At 38.4% G+C, this 23,306-nt stretch overlaps 2 pseudogenes; one reads left to right on the top strand and one right to left on the bottom strand.

The window, feature by feature from the left end:
- Positions 1-3,657: 3,657 nt before the first annotated feature.
- Positions 3,658-23,306, bottom strand: part of LOC127524471 (potassium channel subfamily K member 12-like) — a 41,285-nt pseudogene continuing 21,636 nt past the window's right edge.
- On the top strand, positions 19,432-19,548 carry LOC127525598 (uncharacterized; annotated as a pseudogene).

The following is a 23,306-nucleotide window of genomic DNA, read 5'->3' as shown; positions in this document are numbered from 1 at the left end:
TTTGATCATTATTTAAAATTTTGAGGGTATTTCATGATACTATGCTATATTTATATAATTTTTACTAGCTATTTTTCCCCATGAAAATAATACACAATTTTTTCTAATACATATTTTTTTTAAATTATTTTTCCAATTAAAGCAGTATTCCATGTTAAAATAGAGACAAGGCATTTAAAATCCAATTTTCTGAAGGAAGATAGTACCATCTGGTGGGAGTAAAAAAAGAATGTAATGCCATGTAGTGTAACCACTAGATTCTATATAGTTCTATATAAAGTGGCTTATAAATTCTCTAGTGGTTTTTAGACATAAATACTTATTTTTATTAAATTGTGGATTTGGATTTATACTTAGACATTCTAAAAGACTACCTTTTTGTCAAGTTTGTTTGAAATGTTGATTTTGAAGTGTCAGTTTTTGCATTAATTCTACTACACTCAAACCTGAACGCAAATGTACACATAACATCAAAATACAATAAAAATATAACAAAAATGAACAAGTATGTTTTATCACAGCTTAATAAATCTAGATCTGATCTGATTTTAGCCTCTTATTTGAGTCTTTTGGCTCAATTTTACCATATTGTTACAGTTCATTTCCTATGTCAGAAGGAAGCCAAGTGCGACTATTTTTATTTTCGACCCTTTAACATATCCAAATCATGTCCATGATTTTTTTGTGTGTTCACAAAGCTAATGCGACAAAAGCCACCAAATTTCATCCCATTCCAATGAAGCAAAAAAAATTAACATTTCAAACGTAAACTTTTTCTGCAGTTTTGGACCGAAGAGGACCACAACTTAAACGTATTCTATTAACTGGGAAAGTTTGCAGATGGTTAAAGCAAAACTGATTTATACCAATTACACCCATTCCACTTTACATGTAAACACACATACCAGCATTTTGTTGCTTTACTTAGTTTGTGCATGTCTTGTTACATTTTGATGCCAAGAATGAAGAAAATAATTTCAGAATCTCCTGTACATTTCATGAAAATCTCATTAAGCTCACATTGTCTGTTTTTTTAAGGCACAATCAGTGTAGGATTGTGCATGCAAACACATTCATTGTTCTATAAGAATAGAGCTTCCTCTGTTGAAAACCAGGCATGGCGTTATGCATCCTTCCAAATTATATGTCAAGGGCAGGTGTAGCAAACACCATCTAAGCGGACTTTTCCTTACTCTTACAGACGGCGTTAATAAGATGATAGAGGAGGGGTTGAGGGCACTAACGTTTGGTCGGGCAGATGATTGCTCTGAGCTCTGCTGGAAGTCTAGCTCTGCGCTGATAGATGGCTCATACTGTCTCTCAGGGCTTCTCTCACTTTATTCTCCTCTCACTCTGTCTCACTCCATCTCTTCAGCTCCTCCTCTCTCCTCTTTAGGGAACAACAAAGTTTGGCTTTGAAGTTCCTCTGCTCAGCTCAATGGTGCATCTCATCATGTTAAAACCCTCAGCTGAATTTTTCAAACAGTGGCATGATGATCCCTATTGACAGGAACACAGATTTTGAAGGGGTACAGTAAATGCACTCGCTTATACAGTACAAATTCACAACCTCCAAACCCCTAATCTGAATACTGTAAAGTCGTCATTTGCAACTATAGAAGTTATAGCTTTTGCTCTACATTTCCCTTTGACTAATACTAGGCCATCCTCAATAATATTTTAGATAAAACTGGTGCATGAACAAACTGTACATAACAAGTGAGCCTGTGTTATTTTGATTCGTTGAGACGTCTTACTACACACTTTCCATTGAGCAGTGAAGTACATACTTTTAGTGGATGCAGCCCGTGACTAAGTAAAAACTAATATGTTTGCAATGGAGATGATGCTAGTTGTAAATCAAGTGTGCTATCCAAATGGAGTAAAAAGAATGCTACTTCTACTTATTTGAGATTTGAAAAGCTCAACTTAGCTCCTATAAATAGCCACTGGTAGATTAGTCAAACCTAACTTCAGAGAGTTTGTTCAGGTTTAGTTAATGTAGTACAGTACTGTCTAGAATTCTACAAAACATGATAATCAGGGTTTGTTGGGGTTGATTACTTAAATATGCAAAGTCACTTATGGTGCGTGCAAGTCCTCCGGGGAAAGTCGTATTTACGAGTTGGGAAGTTGTAATTACGATGTCAGGTGCGTTCAAAAAACTTTAGTCGGAGCAAGATGGCCTTTTCTGCATAAAATGTAACAATATTTTTTAACTGTACACTCTACAAAATGATAAATAAAGAATGTGCTTTGGGTGTGTTTTTACTTTTTATGTTTTTATTCAATTTATTAAAGATGTAATATAAGTCTCTGGTGTCCCCAGAATGTGTCTGTGAAGTTTCAGCTCAAAATACCCCACAGATCATTTGTTATAGCTTGTTATAGCTATTTGGGTGTGAGCAAAAACACGCCGTTTTTGTGTGTGTCCCTTTAAATGCAAATGAGCTGCTGCTCCCGGCCCCCTTTCCAGAAGAGGGCGGAGCTTTAACCAGCTCAACAACAACAAAGCTGGAGAATCTCACGCAGCCAAAATGAGGATTGTCAGTAACGGTGTTCAGCCTTACATTGTTCAAACCGGAGTCGACACTGATGGAGAACTCAGGAAGAAGTTACAACTTTTAGATGTTTCTGAATGGTTAGTGGATAAATTTATGTAGCTGTGGAGTTGATTCAACTCATCCACTAGCATGTGCCGTCATGTTAATCTTTTGTGCAAAACCTATATGGACGCACACCAGGCTAAGGTTTATGATTGCTATCAAATGCTGTGAATGGTCTAATATTTTTCCCAAAATATCGCTCAGACAGAAACGCTCCTTTTTTAGAAATCGAGCTTGCCAGGGTCAACTTGCAGGCTATCCAAGCTAATAAAATTCTGCTCGTCTGTGCAGCCAACGACAGAACAGTTATCATGCTTTACTCGAACTTTTGCAATGGCATTAGAACTGGTACACCGTTGTCGCTTGCAAAAACAAAATGGCGGCGCCGTGGGTGGAAACGTGCAGATTAAGGGGCGGTAATATTATAATAAGATCCCCTTCCTACGTCACAAGGAGAGCAAAATCTGAGCAGCTCGTTTTTTCCCATGCTTGCAGAGAAAGGCTTGCCAAACAGTTACTGGGTTGTCCTTTTTCACGTTTTCTGGGTTGGTAGATGCACCGGGGACCCGATTATAGCAATTTAAACAAGGGAAAAAGTCCAATTTTCATGATAGGTCCCCTTTAAGGTGTAAGTAAACTGATTTATTATATGTCCTATAGTAATTGTACAATACTATTGGTATAAGGTATTTTGTACATGCAACTTATTTTTATGTGAGAGAAATGTCATTAATTTTAACAAAATCCACTTTAATACAGACGCTGCATCCATTGCGTCCGACATGTTTTCTCACGACGGTTAACTCGTAAATACGATCTTTCTAACATGATTTGAACACACCATTACTTTCTAGTATGCGTTTCTTAGTCCAAAAATCCTAATGGACATCTACACAGTTCATGCATGTCATGCTGTTCTACACAAAGCTCAAGAACGGTCGGCAAATTTAAACTAAATCATCGTAAATCCAAACCGTGTTACTTCCAGAGAGATTTGGAGAGGTTTTACTCCGTTTATGAGATGCTTACCCTGGTTAGTCAAAGGTTACCTCTACCTAGAGTCACTGGTTTCTGCTAATCGGTTGTTCATTATGCCAAGAGCACCGACTCCACCGGAAAGCCATTATTGCCGCGAGCTTCCGCACACCGTTCTGGGATATCGTTTGCTGACTTCCGACAGCTGTTTCTGCATAATGGCCAGTGAGATTTTATTGGATCCCGTCAGGTCCCCGCATGGAGATCATCTCACCTGAGAGCCTGCGGCCCTCCGTGTCACTATCGCAAGGCCCGTCTGAGTCCGGCGTTTGCCCGAAGCGTCCCCGTCGGAGGCGCGATCCGGGCCTGATGGCGTTGCGGCGTCCCAAGAAAGCGTTCGCTTTGTTGCAGCGCTGGCAGCACAAGCAACTCATTTTCCCCAACATCCAGTTGAGGACCTGCTTGATAACGATGGAGATGACGTTGAAGAGAGAGTAGATGCAACACACTCAGCCAAGATGAAGAGAAAGTTGGCCAACCGGTAAAGACCTTGGTAGCCGTACGCAGCACTCTGACTGCTCACCAAATCCCCGAAACCAATTGTGCTGAAGGTGACGAAGCAAAAATAGAGCGAATCCAAGTACGCCCAACCCTCTACTGGAGTGTACATAGCCGACGCGCAGCAGGAGATCACGATGGCCGATAAACCCAGAATGAGCATTACGTGGTACACCGAGGGCTTCCAACCAGGCAGCGTACTGGCCGCGAAGTCCTGGCAGATTCCCGGCGGGAGGAGGCCGCTGGTCCGCAAACGCCGCAGACGCACAGCCTTCATCACCACAGCCAGCAGGGTAATGATGCGCTCCAGAAAGAGGTTGAAGAACAGGATGGTGGCCGCACAACCTAACAGACCGTAGGAATATCAAGAAGATCTTTCCAGCTACAGTCACAGGGGTGGTCATCCCGAATCCTGCAGAGAAGAAGACCAAAAGAGCTCATTATAATGTGTACACTTTATAAAGAAGGTACAAAAGCTGTCACTGGGGCGGTACTCTTTAAAGGATTAGTTCACTTCAGAATGAAAATTCCTGATAACTTACTCACCCCCATGTCATCCAAGATGTTTATGTCTTTCTTTCTTCAGTCGAAAAGAAATGAAGGTTTTTGAGGAAAACATTCCAGGATTTTTCTCCATATAGTGGACTTCACTGGGGTTCAACGGGTTGAAGGTCCAAATGTCAGTTTCAGTGCAGCTTCAAAGAGCTCTACATGATCCCAGACGAGGAATAAGAGTCTTATCTAGAGAAACCATCAGTCATTTTCTAAAAAAAAATAAAAATTATATACTTTTAACCACAAATGCTCGTCTTCCACTGCTCTGCGATGCGCCACGCATTATGTAATCACGTTGGAAAGGTCACGCATGACGTAAGCGGAAGTACCAACCAAGCGAATGTGCAAAGACTATGTCAAATGGCCTTTACATAAAAAGTAAAACAATGATGTCAGACGATTTTGAAGTTGGAGAGAAAATGAAATGGAGTTTTTCACCCTAGCGCGGTACTTCCACCTACGCCACACGTGACCTTTCCAACATGATTACGTAATGTGTGGCGCATCACAAAGCAGTGCAAGACGAGCATTTGTGGTTAAAAAGTATATAAATTTTTATTTTTTTTTAGAAAATGGCCGATGGTTTCTCTAGATAAGACTCTTATTCCTCGTCTGGGATCGTGTAGAGCTCTTTGAAGCTGCACTGAAACTGACATTTGGACCTTCAACCCGTTGAACCCCAGTGAAGTCCACTATATGGAGAAAAATCCTGGAATGTTTTCCTCAAAAACCTTCATTTCTTTTCCACTGAAGAAAGAAAGACATAAACATCTTGGATGACATGGGGTGAGTAAATCATCAGGAAATTCTAATTCTGAAGTGAACTAATCCTTTAAAAGCTAACCCTACCCTTTAGGGTTAAATAAGGTACAGATGGGGGAAACACTTAATATTCAACAATATTATTGATTTGACTGCACTCTGACTCTGTTGGATGAGAACTGAACCGAGCTGGACGATGACATCACTGTTTCTGCAGAGCTGCTTTATAGATGAAATGAGCTAATTTAATAGATGATCTCTAAAACAGAACTGAACTGACTTCAGCTGATCAATGACACTATTTTCTTTAAGAGCTGCTGTACAGCCGCAATGAACTCTGTTTGCATCACTGAATTGCTATTTTCCTGTTTATCACTGTAAAGCTGCTTTAAAACAAAGAAGAGACATTAAATTTTACAATACACAGTAGTTACATGCCTTTAATTGAGGCTGATTTTTAAAAACAACAGTTTTACACTAGGGTTTACTACTGAAATGTGAGAAATGTGGCAGTTTTCTGAGATTATCCCATATATGGTGAACAGTATTATATTAATATTTATAAATATAAGGTTATGAGTCAGCTGAGTGCTCTCAGAAGAGGTCTTCTGTTTGGGTGAAGGTTGCAAAATCATTCTACACTGTAACTCGGTAACTGCTGGGTAAAAAAATTGCTGATATCCCCAAAATTGGATTATTCCAATATAGACTGACCTTCAGCAACACTGCCACATATACGTACATCACAGTGATTAAACTATAGCTCGTCTTTGACAGGTAGCTGGAATTGATTTAGAGGGCTATATATTAAAAGAGGATGTTTTCTAAAGGATTGCATCTGGAACACATCAGCGTAGAGAGTCTTCTGAATAATTAAAAATCCCTGGGAGAAAAAGGTAAAGTCCTAACACTTTTGTCACTTCAACCGATTAGAGCGAGAGACAGTGAAAGAGAAAGAGCACAATGAACTCCATCTGCAATTCCAGAAAGAAATAGGTGTGCCAGCAAGGCTGCAAAAGAACAGCATTAAGATTTTAGGTAAGTGTATGTGAGCAGAAACACTTCTAGTTGTACAAGCTTGATTTCATGTGTTTCATTCACAACACAAGTATGATTATAGCATAGTAGAGAAACATTCTGTTAAATTCTCATAAAGCAAGTCAATGGGTACTATCAAGTACAACAAATATATTATATATATATGGGTCAATGATGTGACAATGATGGGTCATTTTTTTGTCCAAAAGCCTTAATAATAATAATAAAAAGCAAAGATATGACATCCAAAGTATGTACAGCTAGATCTCTTTTATTGAATCCAAAACTTTTAATTATATTTTGCTACATATAAAGGTATTTTAAAGATTTCGAAGTGTCAAAAGGTCATTCTGTATAACCGTCCAACCGTTCATTTGTGATTAAAATATCTTAAAATGTAATAAATGTATATATTTTTTATTCTGGCATGATCTTATAACATCATATCTCAACATAGTGCAAAATGGTATTAAAATTATGTGTAGAAGTCGTTGGTTTGTTATGAGAAAGAATGTCCGAAAAAAAAAAAAATAAATTTCATTGATGTCATTCGGAGTAACCCATTTTGGATCAAGTCATGTGGTCAGTATCATGTGACAGGATGTGACATCATTCAGACACCTGCAAAGGACCACATGGTTGTGAAGCAAAGTAACTAACTCTGTTTTCAATGTTTTCTCTTGCTCATACGCATGTCCCGAAACATCAGGTCATTCGGTACAACCGCTATAAAACATGGAAAATGTAATATTTTAAAAACTTGTACTAAATATAAAATGTTTGATTGATCTTTTGCTAGCTAGCTAGATATCAGCCTATTAGCATTGTTTGAAAATACCGTCATTCGGTAAAACCAAAAGTGTCATTCGGTAAAACTGAAATTTTGGTTAAACTGAATGACTTTTTGGTGACAAATTTTGTCCATCTTGTAAAAAATTACAAAAGCAGTGTTAATTGATTATAAAAACCACATAATCTCATTGTTAACACTTAAAAAACTTCAAAATTAATTATATCTCCATTATGGGGTTTTTTTTTTTTTTTACACCTTTAAAAACCTTATTTGTCAATTGTTATACAATTATTACAATTATTCGTTATTGCACCTGTTTACCAAAGAGACAGTCTTGGTGAAGAGCTTGAGATGAAATATGAGAAAAGGTAAATGGTAAATACTTTATCACTAAACCACAAAAATTAATAAAATCAACAATTTTGAAATTATTAATTCATTAGGTGCATAAAATGCTATGAAATCAGCCCAGTGTTATATCAAATAACACTGAGATACTATTATAGCTTTAATTGTATTTTTTTCATTTTAATTTTAAAGTTTTAGTAATTTTGTTTTGTTTTTGCCATTTTATTAGTTTTTTTTAAATGTCCATATAGTTTTTATTCATTTTCATTTCAGTTATTTTAGTACATCAAGTTAAATTAAACGAAAATTAGAAATGTTTTCTTGGCAACTAATTAAGTTTTTTTTAAAAATACTTTATTTCAGTTAATGTTATAAACAAAAATTACAAACAAATATGTTGCAAAAAAAAAAAAGTGTTTTAGTGTTTTAGTACACTATAAAAACTTTGAATCAGCCTTAGCAAGTCACAATGAAAACACAGTATATACGCTACTGGACATTGTTAGATAAAAAAAAAAGCATCTGCAGAACCAAAATGCCCATGGAAACACCCCATGATGCATTGTGGACCGTTAGATAACACTTTAGTCTCAGGAGGCACTGAAACATTATCGCTGTCTAGGAAACACAACTGCACGTACTTCAATTCAGCCTCATACACACAACAAAAAATAACAACAACACTGAGCAGAGGACAACAGCAGCTCCTGAAAATAGCCCAAGCTGGGGTCTTTATAAAAGGAAAACAAGAACAGGATCAAATCTAGCCTCTTGGCCGTTCATCTCTAATTAATTAACCCTACTCGTTTTTCCACTGGCCTGGAGAGTGCTCTTGTTAAGAGGGCATTGAGGTTTCGTCTGCCAAGGGCTGCCCAGCTCTCCTTCATTAAAATCTCAGTTACCTCCGTCCCCGATGCATCGATTCTGTGTGCTGTTTCAGAGCCAACACTTCAGACTGGATCTCAAGAGACTTTAGGAACAGAGGCAAACACACCCAAAATAACCTGCAGGACTTTACAAAACACTCCATCGCCATTGTGGAGAATTACAACTCAACACTCACAACGGCTGCGTTCTGCTTAAGTGTGCGCAATAATTGTTTGATATTCAGCATAAAACATGCAGACAATCTGGAAACAATCCGCCACGCTGAAGAAACTCATCGTAATGTTTTTTTTTTGAAGGCACATTTATAAAAGCTATACTTAAATGTCCTAATTGAACTAAGGCCTAATTCCGTGAAACTGGGCCTAAATGTTATCAGAATACACAGCTAATTTTGAATGGCCTTCAATGGACAAAGATGCTCTTAGCATGGACTAACTGGACAATACTATCCAGCAAAACCTTGAACTTTTGAATATATTATGCATTTGAAAGTGAAACGGGTATTTAATTTTACATTTATGCATTTGGCAGATGCTTTTATTCAAAATAACTTGCTGGAATATTGCATTCAATGTATATATTTTATGCATTATACATGCATTCGCTAATAAAATGTACACTGAATGCAATGCAAGTCATTCGGATAAAAGACCAGAACCAATTTATTGCATATAGTGTGACAACATGCCCCGTTATACAGTCAATGTGTTCAACAAACTCTGTCTGTTCAATAATGGTGGAAATGTTCAATAGATTTTTTTTTTTTGGAGCCAAGAATTCAAGATATGTATCTATATAGAAATTGACTTTCAAAAATAATTCACCCTGACAAACATTCACTGGAGTAAGAAAGAAAACAATTAACCCCTCATGTCGCATATTTTACCATAAGTCTGTGTTGTTTTCATTGTGTATATGGGCTATTGTACAGAATTGGTGCAAACTGCTGTCCCACAACCATAAACACATTTATAAAGCATTTAAGTATTCAAATTTTAGATGTTTACTAAGATCCTTCTATTGAATCCCACAATAATATTTAAAATATCAGTAAGCTTAATATATATCAAATCATCATTTATTGGGTACTTTCAATTGGGAGGTGTCTGTCCCGAACCCTAACCCCTAGATTTCAACTTGTGAAAATGAAATAATTTGTTGTTTTTAAAACTATATCTTTGATTTTCTTATATAGTGTAAGAATACTGAAAAAAATACTTAACTATTCAAAAATAGCACTGGCAAATAAAACAAAATATTTAAAAACATTATTAACACCATAAATGTATTTTAGTTCAGCTCAATCCACAACAAATACTTCAGAACAGAACAGGAATGAAAAATATATGTATAAAACAAATTATAGTGGCATTCATTATAAAACACATGTATTATAAACGCCAAGTCTAAACTATCGCCATGTAGGAAATGGGCTATACAAATAAACTTAGGCTCATGTTCCTCTCTCATTTGGCACCAATCCAAATGCTTTGCGCTTTGCACATGTTTTGTGTGCTTGTCGTTAATTGCATTTCAAGTTGCTTTGAAATATAAGTCAGAGCATGTTTCAGATGACTTATATCCTGTAAAATTTGATATACATCATGTCTTTTGCCTGGCCTACAGTATGTTACAGTTTCTGTGCTAGTATGTCATGCAGCAAGTCAATTTGCTCTTAAGAATTAATAGCATATGAGCGCATGACTGCGACAGATGGTTTTAGCTCGTTTCCAAACACAATGCAGCGTGCAGCAATCTTTGCCTCACAATATGCCAGCACAGTCTAGCTATTTAGCACCTCTGAAAAAAAACATATACACACCCAGCAAGCACATAAAAACATCATTGTTCGCGTTAACAGTAAGAGTCCTAATGTCACCAATCTGGCACTTCTCTGCCCATTTCAGTAGCCCTGCTGTCTTCAGGGATCAAGCCAGATACATAAAATACAGAGATGATGAGGAGGGATGGTATTTTTTCCCTGTGGAAATCATTAGTCACCGGCTGGAGTGCAGGGGGTCTGCGGAGAACGGGTTCAGGGTGTGATGGGAAGGAGAAGCTGAGTAAGAAGTATCTGGCTCTCTCTCTTCACTACACTACCATCTGCCCATCATTCGCCCTGGTACACATCATGCGTCTGATTATTTATGGGTACACAAACACACTATGCCCGAACAGAACCCTGCACAAAATAAAGGTCCCAAAAGGGGGTTTTCGCAGTGATGCCATGAAGCAGGCATCCTCAAATAGGGGACCGCAGTCCAGTTCCGGACCGCGAGACATAAAGACAACAGTAGCACCCTTTTACAGTTACTACAGTTTAAAGTGAGCAGCGCATCAAAACAATGGAACGCTTCACATCACAAGTGCTCAGGGTCGTTTACGGTAATGATCTTCCGGCGCTAAATCCACTAACATTTTTATCTGTCATACATATATGACTCAGGTATTTTTTTTATCTACATTTAGCATTATTAATCAGCATGTTAAAGGGGACCTATAATGCCCCTTTCACAAGATGTAATATAAGTCTCTGGTGTCCCCAGAATGTGTCTGTGAAGTTTCAGCTCAAAATACTCCACAGATCATTTATTATAGCTTGTCAAATTTGCCCCTATTTGGGAGAGAGCAAAAACACACCGTTTTTGTGTGTGTACCTTTAAATGCAAATGAGCTGCTGCTCCCAGCCCCAGTCATGTTAATCTTTTGTGCAAATCCAGCATTGAATTGACCCTCGTTTGTGAAGCAGTCCGGCGTAAAATGACGGCATATATTTTAATATACTATATATTTTATAATAGTCTTTACTGTAAAATAGTATTTTAAAAAAAATGTCATGTCCCTTGCCTGGTCTACAGTATGTTAAAGTGTTTGTGCTAGTATGCCATGCAGCACGTCAACATGCTCTTCAGAAATTAATAGCTATCCAACTTCTTGCTGTGCTAGCAGACTGAAAAATACCCTGCAAGGAAGCATATTTATTATTTATTGATTTTGCACAATAAAGTGTAGGAGTTTATATGGTAACTTGCCATATGTAAGCCATCAGATCAATACTCGCAACAGTGAATTCAGTCTGTCCCTTCATACATGAAATTGTCAATAAAAGCATTTACTGTACTGTTCTGCAAGTCACATTGTAATGAGTGTTGACAACATAAACAAACAACATGGACATGCAGTTATTTCTGCACTGATTTACACAGAGAGAGCAAAGGTTTGGATGGGACATGTGCTGCACAGGTTTGGCTCTATCGTATTTTCAATGGCTGTAGCTTTTGCTTGTCAGAGACGGTCGGAAAAATTTCAAACTAGTTCGAAATTTATCGATTTATGAATCTGCAACTAGTTGCATTGTGTCTTTCTAGTGTGTATACACTGTGAGTTGTCTATCACAGTAATAAAACATGAAGCACGGACAAGCTTCAGACTTGTAGTGTGCGCTTGGTTTAACTACACTGAAGGGGGAAATCTTTACAAATATAAAGTATTTTTGCAATCAAGAAGTATTTATCTCTCAAAAATACAATGGATATCTCTTTTAAGCTGACATCCTGCTCACAGAATCTCATTGGTCTAAAATCACACTCATATAGCTGTATGTAAAATGACACTAAATAGAACATAAACCAATAATAACACAAGCATTCTAGCATTTTTTAAAGCATTCAACTATAAAATACAAGAGCTAAAAAGCCTGAGAAGAGACCAGTGCTGTTAAAGGGGTCATGAACTAAGAAATCAACTTTTCCTTGAGCATTTGACATGTAAGTGGTCATCATACTTTAAGAATATTCTGTAAGTTTCAGAACTGAAAACGTCCTTGTTAGTCCAATAAAAGCTTTTATTGACACCAGACCCAGAGAACAACTCGTCCACGAATGTGTCTATAGACAGGTGAAGCTCCGCCTCCGCAGAAGAAATCAACACCTACTTCATCATTGCAGCGTTAGCCCCGCCCACTGGTGTGTTAGTGAGATGAGGAGGAGAGAAGAGCGATACAGGACTAAAATAACATTACCTTTCAAAGGATCCTAATGCAGGAATATGGTTATTTATTTTCAACAATGTGAATGTCTCAGTTGAGCTTTATTTATTTGTATTCGGTACATTTCACTGTGGATTCTTTGGTAAATCAATCGCATTTCAGACTTTAGACTTTTACAATATGGACTCGACAGTAATGCAACAACATGTGAGTAACTGTGTTAATTCTAATGCCTGATCTGATATTAATGATTCATGTACAGTCAGATGATCTTTGTCTGTGTGTCAGTAAATCAAACCAGTGACTAAACGCTCAACTTCACGTTGTTTCTCTTAGTAGGATGAAAATAATCTGTTATTTAAATGGTGATTAAATTATATATAGAAAGCGAATAAAGAACGCTCCCTTTACAATCGCTGGAGCTGTCAATCAAACAGTGTGAGTTTATCAGTGACTGAGTTCTGGACTCACGACAAAACTCCCATTTTATTCAACGAATCTCTTAGTTACATCGCATTTGCACTGTTAGTTATGATGAAAGCATTCGTTAGTGTACAGAAATTGAGTTGCAATGACGAGATCACTGCTTTCATGAGCTCAACAACATGTCTGTGATCGACTACAATGTTCATCACTGCAACCTTTCATGCCACGATCTAAATATAATGCTATAATCAACACTTTTCACGATTAGTTAACCTTGAGAGCTGTAAAGGTGCTAAAAGTTTTTGAGAGAGTAATATTTAGCTTTTTCATATGCAAAGATGTCAGCCAATCACAGCAGTGGGCGTTTACACTGAAGTCTCACAGCAGACACGCCCCTTAAAACAGAGCGTTCAAATCAGAGGGATGAAATCAGGGTAGGAAAAATGCCTTTTATTTCTGAATTATTTTGATGGTCAGACATTCTGTTGACTATAAGTAACATTTCAACAGTGTTACCCAGATTTCTGTAAGCTTCATATAACTATATACAACTTTTCAGGATTCCCTTTCCGAAGTGTGTGCGGAAACTGCTTAAATGGCTCTTTGTGCTGTGTTAGAATGGGAGAGCACATACTGTGTTCAAACATGGTTGTTCACACAGCCTTTGAATGGAAAAGCTCACCTGCACCCCAACGAGAGCGTACAGAGAGACGGTTTTTGAACTGAGGAAGTCATACAGCGTTCGAACAGTAGAGGCATTCGCTGGGCCCCATTCAAAGCTTAACAAATGGAGATGCTGCATTAGAAAGGAGGTTCAGACTGCATTTGAACAAAAGCTCAGTGTGCAATTGAAAACCTGTCAGAGTCTGAGTTAAACAGCAGAATCGAATGTTCATTGGTCACAATTATAGGGTTAGTTCACCCAAAAATGAAAATTCTGTCATTTATTACTCACCCTCATGCTGTTCCACACCTGAAAGACCTTCGTTAATCTTCGGAATGCAAATTAAGATATTTTTGTTGAAATCCGATGGCTCAGTGAGGCCTGCATAGGGAGCAATGACATTTGTACTCACATGAACTAATTTAAATATGTTTTTAGTACATTAATGGATCTTGAGAGAGGAAATGTTATTGCTGGCTATGCAGGCCTCACTGAGCCATCGGATTTCAACAAAAATATCTTAATTTGCGTTCCGAAGATTAACAAAGGTCTTATGGGTGTGGAACGGCATGAGGGTGAGTAATAAATGACATTATTTTCATTTTTGGGTGAACTAACCCTTTAAGTCTCTGTTGTGAAAGTTGACTGTACAGTTTTATTTGTATTAATTTATCTGCACTGTTGCTGAAAAACAACAATAAAACTTATCAAAAAGTGCTTCACTTTTTATCATTTTTTTGAGATGACATTCTTGTGCAACAAAACTACAATTCCCATCATTCTCCGGCAGGACAAGAAAAGAAGATACCACTGGAATGGCTGCGGAAAAGAAGAAAACAATGACACTGCAGCCTGATGACTGTAACAATATAATTACTTTAACTGCTTAACAAATGGACATGCTTCTCCAGTATTAGACATTTCCCTGGTCATGTGGCCTGAACACAGTCTGCTTTGTTCGAGTGTCTGTCAGTGTTTAATTTTACACACAACAGTACAGAGGCGAGCTCAACGTCTCGGCCGTTCCTCCTATTGATTTATTGTGGAGAAACTGAGCAGCGCTGTCGCTCCCTCTGCATTTATTTCCTTATCGACTCAGACTTGTGTTCACAGTTTGCCGCAGACACTTTACAGTTGTTTGTGCAGTATGCAGTGATAGGATTACTCAAGTCTATGACATATTTCTATACATCACGAAAGAATACAGCATTTATCTTAGCTGGAGAAGTTATAAATCCCAGAGTTACTGCAAAGGTTCATGTCCCTAGTGCATATACTACAAAACAGAGTCACATCGCCATTTCATGATTTAGGGCTTTTTACAAAAGCTCCAGATTGTCTTGTACAGAATATTCTGCACAGTCTGCATACTAAATAGTAAAAGTAGTGCAATGTAAAAATCAACTTCTTATGCTTTAATTATTCTTTTTGAAATCTTAATATCTAAAAATTCTTGAAACAAAATAATATTTTTAGAGAAATTTTGACTTAAAGTTTAGGGTCAGTGAGATTTTTTTTTTTTTTTTTAAAGAAATAATACTTTTATTCAGCAAGGATGCATTAGAGGGGACCTATTATGCTATTTGGGTGTGAGCAAAAACATGCCATTTTTTTTTGTGTGTGTCCCTTTAAATGCAAATGAGCTGCTGCTCCCAGCCCCCTTTCCAGAAGAGGGCGGAGCTTTAACAGCTCAACAACAACAAAGCTGGAGAATCTCACGCAGCCAAAATGAGGATTGTCAGTAACGGTGTTCAGCCTTACATTGTTCAAACCGGAGTCGACACTGATGGAGAGACTCAGGAAGAAGTTACAACTTTTAGATGTTTCTGAATGGTTAGTGGATAAATTTATGTAGTTGCTGTGGAGTTGATTCAACTCATCCACTAGCATGTGCCGTCATGTTAATCTTTTGTGCAAATCCAGCGTTGAATTGACCCTCGTTTGTGAAGCAGTCCGGTGTAAAATGACGGCATGTCAACAACACTCTACTACAACAACTCTTCCTCTTCTCTAAAGCAGCCCAACATGGCCACACCCCCTTTTGTTGTGTGTTCTCAGGGGCGGGGTTTATGTAAATTTTGGGTTTGTGATGTCACTAACCCGGGAAGAAGCTCGTTGTAGTCCCTACCAGCCATTTGTTGTAGTCCTTAAAAAGTGATTTCTGTAAAAGAAAATATCTCCCTTTGCATTGAACTTTGAGCGTCATAACTTTGCAGATGTTGTTTATGATCAAACAGCAACATTACATACATAAACCGTCATTTTGGCTGCGTGAGATTCTCCAGCTTTGTTGTTGTTGAGCAACTGAAGAGCGAGCTGTTAAAGCTCCGCCCTCTTCTGGAAAGCATTTTCCTCTCATATGCATTTAAAGGGACACACACAAAAAACGGCGTACACATTATACTTAACAAAACACATACAGGTCTTTTACTATGAGAGTTTCTCAATGAATTTCTGTCTGCACTGTTTTCCAGCACTATGAGTGGGATGCAGAGCCTGTTAAAAACCAAGCAATGCCTTGCAGACCTGGTGCTCTGCACAATTGTATTTTGTGAGAGTAGTCCATTCCTGTCTGCTTGGCATTTTATATACAAAAACTGCTGTTTAAACAAAGACACAGTAAAACTGCACAAAGCACATCAGTTTCTCCGAGCAAACACACCTGCCCCTCTGGGTGTTTTCTAAAGACTGAACAAAAGCACTTATATCTACATAAAATCTTTTATATGACTCAATGAGCACAGCATACAAAACACATCATGCGTTAGAGAACCAATTACAGTCATTCATACTCTGATAGTGCTCATGACACACTCCGAAAATCCTGCTCTTTCCCAGTAGGAGTGGATACAGCACTCGATATAAGACACTGTTCATAAATTAAGAAGAGGCAGAGATATTTTGCAGGCGTTAGCACAGAGACATGGTTGAGTTAACGTGAAAGTGAAACAGAGAGAGGGAGAGTCCGGAAAAGGTCAAAGTTAATGGCTAATAGCACACATATAGTTCTTGCATTTAAGAAAAATGTGTCTATTCATCACCAGTTAATTCGTAATAGAGATAACCACTGACCCTTTCAGATGATGTCATGGTGGTGCATTTGACTTTCAGAATTGTTCTTAGGACATCTTAAGCTTATCCTGGCGGAGATTCTCCCACTAAGACAAGAAGAGAGGACCAAGACCAAAGACATTCATCTGAAGTGGTTGAGATCGCAATAATAGAAAAGCATGCACTGTAGACACTAATAAGTTGGAAGGACTTAAAAAACTTGGTAATCAGTTGCATCAAATTTTGATAATTGCAGTTTAATTGAAATAATGACTAAGCTAACTCATATATTTTGATTGGATTAACATTGTATTAACGAAAATATTAGCTGCTAGCTAGCAATAGCACACTTGCTTGTGCTAATATAACCAGACTATCAATATACATTTGCATATACACAACATGCTGAAAACATAAACTGCGTTTACCCTAATAATCCAATTGTAATCTTACCAGTTGCACAGGTGAAATGGACGTCAATTGGAATGAATTGGCCAAATCCGATTTAAATTTAATTCGGATTGTAAAGGACTGTTCACACCAAGAACGATAACTATAAAGATAACGATAAAGATATAGTTCTAAAAATTGTTCTAAACATATAGCACAGCTATAACGATATAGAGAAACAATATCGTTGGGTTCACTTTCAGAACGATTTTTTCCAGCTGTTGAACGATAAAACACTGGCAGCCAATCAGAATCCATTCTAATTTAAGGGCTCGCGCATTTAAAATGGCGGACGACATTGAGAAGTTAATCGCAGAGGTCCAGAAAAATCCACCACTGTTTGACAAGTCAAAACCCCTTTACTTTAAAGAAAATGGATATATGGAAAACAATCGGTCATACCGTCGGAATAAGTGGTGAAAAGTATTAACGATGATATCATTATGTCAGGCTAGCGAACAGTGTAACATAAAATTACCTCAGGTATCCAGCGCTAGTTTCGACAACATTGTCTTGCTTATTTTGAAGTTGCAGTGAAAAAGTCTAGCCGTTGTTTTTATTCCACTATATTGACTTTGTCAGCTAAATTCACTGTTAGATTAGATCGATTACACTAGATATTCATTCGAAACATAGCATGCTGAGGACATCTGCTGGTTAAAGCCGTGTAAATACAACAAGAGCAGCAAAAACGTTGTACGCACTTTAAAAACCGCATCACGTGAGTTTAGAATAAACAGACCGTTATTGATCGTTGTTGTGGACGCAAATATAGTTATCTTTATAGTTATCGTTCTTGGTGTGAACCAGAGGGGATGTTTAAAAGTTTTCCAATCCGTTCGATGGTACATGTAAACACTTAATCGGATTGAAAACTGAAACTGGAATGTTTTGTGCAAGTGCAATGATGCAGAAAATGGTGTCTCTCAGCAACCGAAGCGTGAGCTGTTAAAGCTCCGCCCTCTTCTGGAAAAGGGGTGGGGAGCAGCAGCTCATTTGCATTTAAAGGGACACACACAAACGGCGTGTTTTTGTTGAAAGTTCACAGACACATTCTGGGGACACCAGAGACTTATATTACATCTTGTGAAAAGGGGCATAATAGTGTTTTTCTGTTAAGTACAATGAACTTTCAGTGATATTTGAGTGAAACGAAGTCCTTTCATTTGGTTAATTTCACTGTTCGGGTTTACAGAAAGGCAGAATCTAACACCATTGATACTATGAGTTTCGAACAAAAATTCACATTATCTTAGAATAGGAATAATATCTAAAATATATAAAAGATTTAATGCCATCAACTTCACAAACTTTAGCAAATCCAAGGACTAGCTCTTTTTCAAATGTGCTAGTAGGCCCTACCTTTTAAATAAAGGTTTCCTGGACAAAAACCTGTTAAAGTGCAGAAAAAAAAAATCTGCTTTCCAGTTTTGTTTGCAATAAGCATCAGACGGCCAGTAACTGGGCTGTGATGGATCCGCAGGTCTGTCAGCTGAGACTAACTTTGCACAGACTAGACACAAAAGCTCTTTGATTCTGTGAAGCACAGGCATCTAAATTTACACCGGCACATGGGAGGGAACACCAAGTCAGATATATGAAGAGTAATGCTGATGCACTGCAGAGTTCTCAAGCTGAATCTCCTGACAGTTTTAAATTTGATGAAAAGATGCTCAAAGTTTCAATAATGCTCAGAAGTGCAGGATCTGCAAAGCTCCTGACCGCTTTAGTAATGACCCTGTACTATATTACAGAAACAGGGCAAGTGCAGCCTGGCAATACTGTGCTCTTACCATTAATTCAGAGATTTATTTTTAACAAGAAAATCCACTTAGGTGAATATTGCAAAAACAAGCAATCATCCAGCACACACACACACGCACGCACACACACACACACCGAAAACCACTTTTAGAAGTGATAAACTATAACCATACAGGTTAATTAAGGCACTAAACCTCAGTATAATTGTTCCCTCAGTTAGTGTAGATTGTGTTTCTTTAGATGTTTAGTTACCGAGCTTAAAAATTCCTTCAAAAAATGGTGTGCTAGTAGAAACGAAATTTACTCTCCCTCATTCCAATACGCATGACAATATATGTACACTCTAAAAAATGCTGTGTTAAAAACAACCCAAGTTGGGTTGAAAATGGACAAACCCAGCGATTGGGTTAAATGTTTGACCAACCTGCTGGGCAGTTTTATTTAACTCAACTATTGTCTAAAAATGACTGTATTGCTTACTTAAAATGAACCCGAAATATGTTGGAAATTAACATTTATTAATATGTTTAATAAATGAACATTTATTAATAGGTCTGATGATACGGCCAGCAGCCATATCACCCTGTAGCCCAAGACTGGTTGCCCACTGAAGCTAAGCAGGGCTGAGCCTGGTTAGTACCTGGATGGGAGACCTCCTGGGAAAACTAGGTTGCTGCTGGAAGAGGTGTTAGTGAGGCCAGCAGGGGGTGCTCACCCTGTGGTCTGTGTGGTTCCTAACACCTCAGTATAGTGATGAGGACACTATACTGTCTTTCGGATGAGACGTTAAACCGAGGTCCCGACTCTCTGTGGTCATTAAAAATCCCAGGATGTCCTTCGAAAAGAGTACATCCTGGCCAAATTTGCCCATTGGCCTCTGTCCATCATGGCCTCCTAATCATCCCCATACACTGATTGGCTTCATCACTCTGTCTCCTCTCCACCAATAAGCTGGTGTGTGGTGGGCATTCTGGCGCAATATGGCTGCCATCGCATCATCCAGGTGGATGCTGCACATTGGTGGTGGTTGAGGAGATTCCCCCTTCCGTATGTAAAGCGCTTTGAGTACCCAGAAAAGCGCTATATAAATGTAAGGAATTATTATTATTAATGATAATTAAACAATAAACATTTATTAAATTCATTAATCATAAATTCATAAACTCATTAATAAATGTTCACCTTTTGATTATTGCTGTTGCCTCTAGGAATTATGTGTCTGATTTTTAATTTTCAACCTATTTAAACAATAGTTGGGTTAAATAAAACTACCCAGCAGGTTTGGCAAACATTTAACCCAATCGCTGGGTTTGTCCATTTTCAACCCAACTTGGGTTGTTTTTAACGCAGCATTTTTTAACCCAGCATGACTCTTTTCCCTATATAATTTTCGAATATTTTCTGACACTACAGACTGCATTCTTTAGCCTTCTTGTTAGAATGCCCACCTCCCATGCTAGCGGACCGGGGTTCGAGTCCCACTAAGAGCGGGAGGTTCGAACAGAAGGGGTTACATTGGTGCCGTGACCCGGATGGGAGTGAGGTTTAGGGGGGTGAGTGTAACTCTCGTAGGCCTGTAAGAGCTGTGTATGTAAACCTCACTCCCCTGATCTCAAGAGGTGTCTTGATGCTAGAGACTGCAAGCCTCGTTGTTAGAGCGCCCGACTCCCATGCCGACGGACCCGGGTTTGAGTCCTGCTTAGAGCGGGCAGTTTGAACAGAAGGGGTTACATTGGTGCGGTGACCCGGACAGGAGTGAGGTTTAGGGGGGTGAGTGTAACTCTGGTAGGTCAGTAAAAGCTGTGTGTAAACCTCACTCCCCTGATCTCAAGAGGTGCTCTAATGACTGAAGCTAGAGACTGCAGTCTTTAGCCTTCTTGTTAGAGTGCCTGACTCCCATGCCGCGGACCCGGGTTCGAGTCCCGCTTAGAGTGGGCGGTCTGAACAGAAGGGACTACACAGACACTAGCCAATTGCATTCATGCAACACCGGAAAGTAATGTGATTGTCTGTTGTCACTATGACGGTCGCGTCAGCACCAAGTTTCAGACACGCCCTCCGTCAAGCGTCGGCTGCCATTTTGAATACAGAGTTACTCTCCACACCACTGCTCCTGTTATGAGTCTGACTTCTTTTTGTAGTTCGTTCGCTCAATCAGACAATATGGGTGGAGTCAGTGTAAACAGCCTCTGCTAACAAAGCAGGCTATTTGCACTTGGTGTAAATAGACATTAATTTTTTGGGTGAACTCTCCCTTTATTGATGGATTGTTGGGTTGCCACTCAGAATATTAGTTCTGTGTAAAAATGCATCTGTTCTGACCTTTCTGATCAAACCAGTATACTGGATACTGATGAGATTCATTTCAGTTTAGTCTGAAAAGTAAAAATTCACGCAAAAAGTATGTATATTTGGCAAGAGACATTTATGAGACTATATTGTGATCTGAGGGTAATGCTATGACAGCAACAAATCTGTGGTTTTACTTAAAACAATTGCTGTCGTCTACAGAGCATATATGCTGTGCCGTGTGTGATTTATTCTCCATGAGCGGGTGGGTTTGTGTATGCAGACGCCATCCTCAGATGGGAACACTCCGCATTGAGATTTATTTACAGTCTTTGTGTTTGCCAGGGCAGATCACGTACATGGATCAAGGGCGACCGCGAGGTGACCGAGAGGATGCAGGGCAGAGATAAATGTACAAATGGGACAGGCATTTGTTCCCGACACTGATTTGTCACTGCGTGGGTGTTTGTGTCTATCTGCACTGGTCTGTGTGTGCATGCATGTATACAAAAGATGTTAGACTGAAAAAAATATGAGTTTTGTTCACTGGAAACCAGTTGTCAGTTCAGCATTCGCATTAATCGTTTACAGGATTTTATATATATATATATATATATATATATATCAACCTTTGACACTTCTTTAATCAGGTTCTGTCCCGTTACATATCATCCAGTATCTGTGCTGAGTGCACACTGGTGAGAACAGCGCACACACCTTTTATGTGGCTACACGCCCTCTTCCATTTTTAACTTTGACATTTTCCAGCCCTCTGTTTTTACAGAGCGACCCATGAGATCAGAGAGAGAGAGAGAGTGAACGAGGGATTGAGAGAGACAGAAAGCAAGACACCAACAACAGAATGAGAGAGAAGGTGCTGCTCTCTGCTCCAGGATATCTGATGATAAGCAGAACTATAAATGTCTATCAAGAGTCTCGGCTATGCTCAGAATAGCATACTACCATACTACTAGTACTATTTTTTTCAGCATGCAGCATGTTTATTTTGCACAATATGCACGTATTCTATGCATGGAATACCTGGATGACATTTGCCAAAATGTGCCACGTACAACAGAGCAAAAACTGAGAGGAAAGCTACATTGCACAAGGCAATGTGATGAATAGAGTGCTACAGGGATGCTGTATATTTGTAGGCCAACCCGGAAGTTAGTATCACCATGGTTCCCTTGCCAATAGGATTTTTCCAGAATATTGCAGAACATAAGGTCTGCAACCAACAAAAGTTTCTTATGCATTTGGTTCATCAAAATAATCTTCAAAAATGAACACAAATTTTTAAAGCCGGCAGAAGTAAAAAGCTAAACGTAGGATATAAACAAACTATACCATGGTCACATGACTTAAACATCACCACCATTAATCTTCGCCAACTCTTTCAATCTTTATTTAAAATGTACATGTTGGAAAGTCTGAATTAGAATAGTTTGCAAGAGTGTGATTATAAACCCAATGAACAAGTGCGCAGATGAGTTTATTTGTCCAGAGTAATGATGTTTAAAGGGGTCATGACATGGATTTTTTTATTATTATTTTATTTTAATATGTTTCTTGAGGTTCACTTGAAATGTTCATAAAGTTTTTTGCATAAAAAACCAAATATGTATGCAGACAAACTACCCAAACACTGGGTTATTACGTCTGACCCGGGATCTGGGTGACACAAAAACTACCCAAACACTGGGTTGTTACGTCTGACCCGGGATCTGGGTAACACAAAAACTACCCAAACACTGGGTTGTTACGTCTGACCCGGGATCTGGGTAACACAAAAACTACCCAAACACTGGGTTGTTACGTCTGACCCAGGATCTAGTAACACAAAAACTACCCAAACACTGGGTTGTTACGTCTGACCCAGGATCTGGGTAACACAAAAACTATCCAAACTACACAAATTATCTTCTTTTTGAGTTTGGGGTTAAAAAACGACCAAGACATGTTCTTAAAAGCTTACAGAATACAGTAAGCAGAACACTACTATCTATTTTCAGCACTGCACTCACTGTATTGTATAAAGATAGCTTGGATAACCACATTGCTCCTTCTGAATGAAACACTGCTTTTCATTGACCCAGATGATGTTTTAATGCATAATGATGGCGAATCAATGTATCATAATTCCCTGAC

Source organism: Ctenopharyngodon idella, chromosome 13, assembly GCF_019924925.1.
Source record: "Ctenopharyngodon idella isolate HZGC_01 chromosome 13, HZGC01, whole genome shotgun sequence".
NCBI lineage: Eukaryota > Metazoa > Chordata > Actinopteri > Cypriniformes > Xenocyprididae > Ctenopharyngodon > Ctenopharyngodon idella.
The sequence above is the reverse complement of the archived record's forward strand: the minus strand, read 5'-3'. Positions and strand labels throughout refer to the sequence as shown.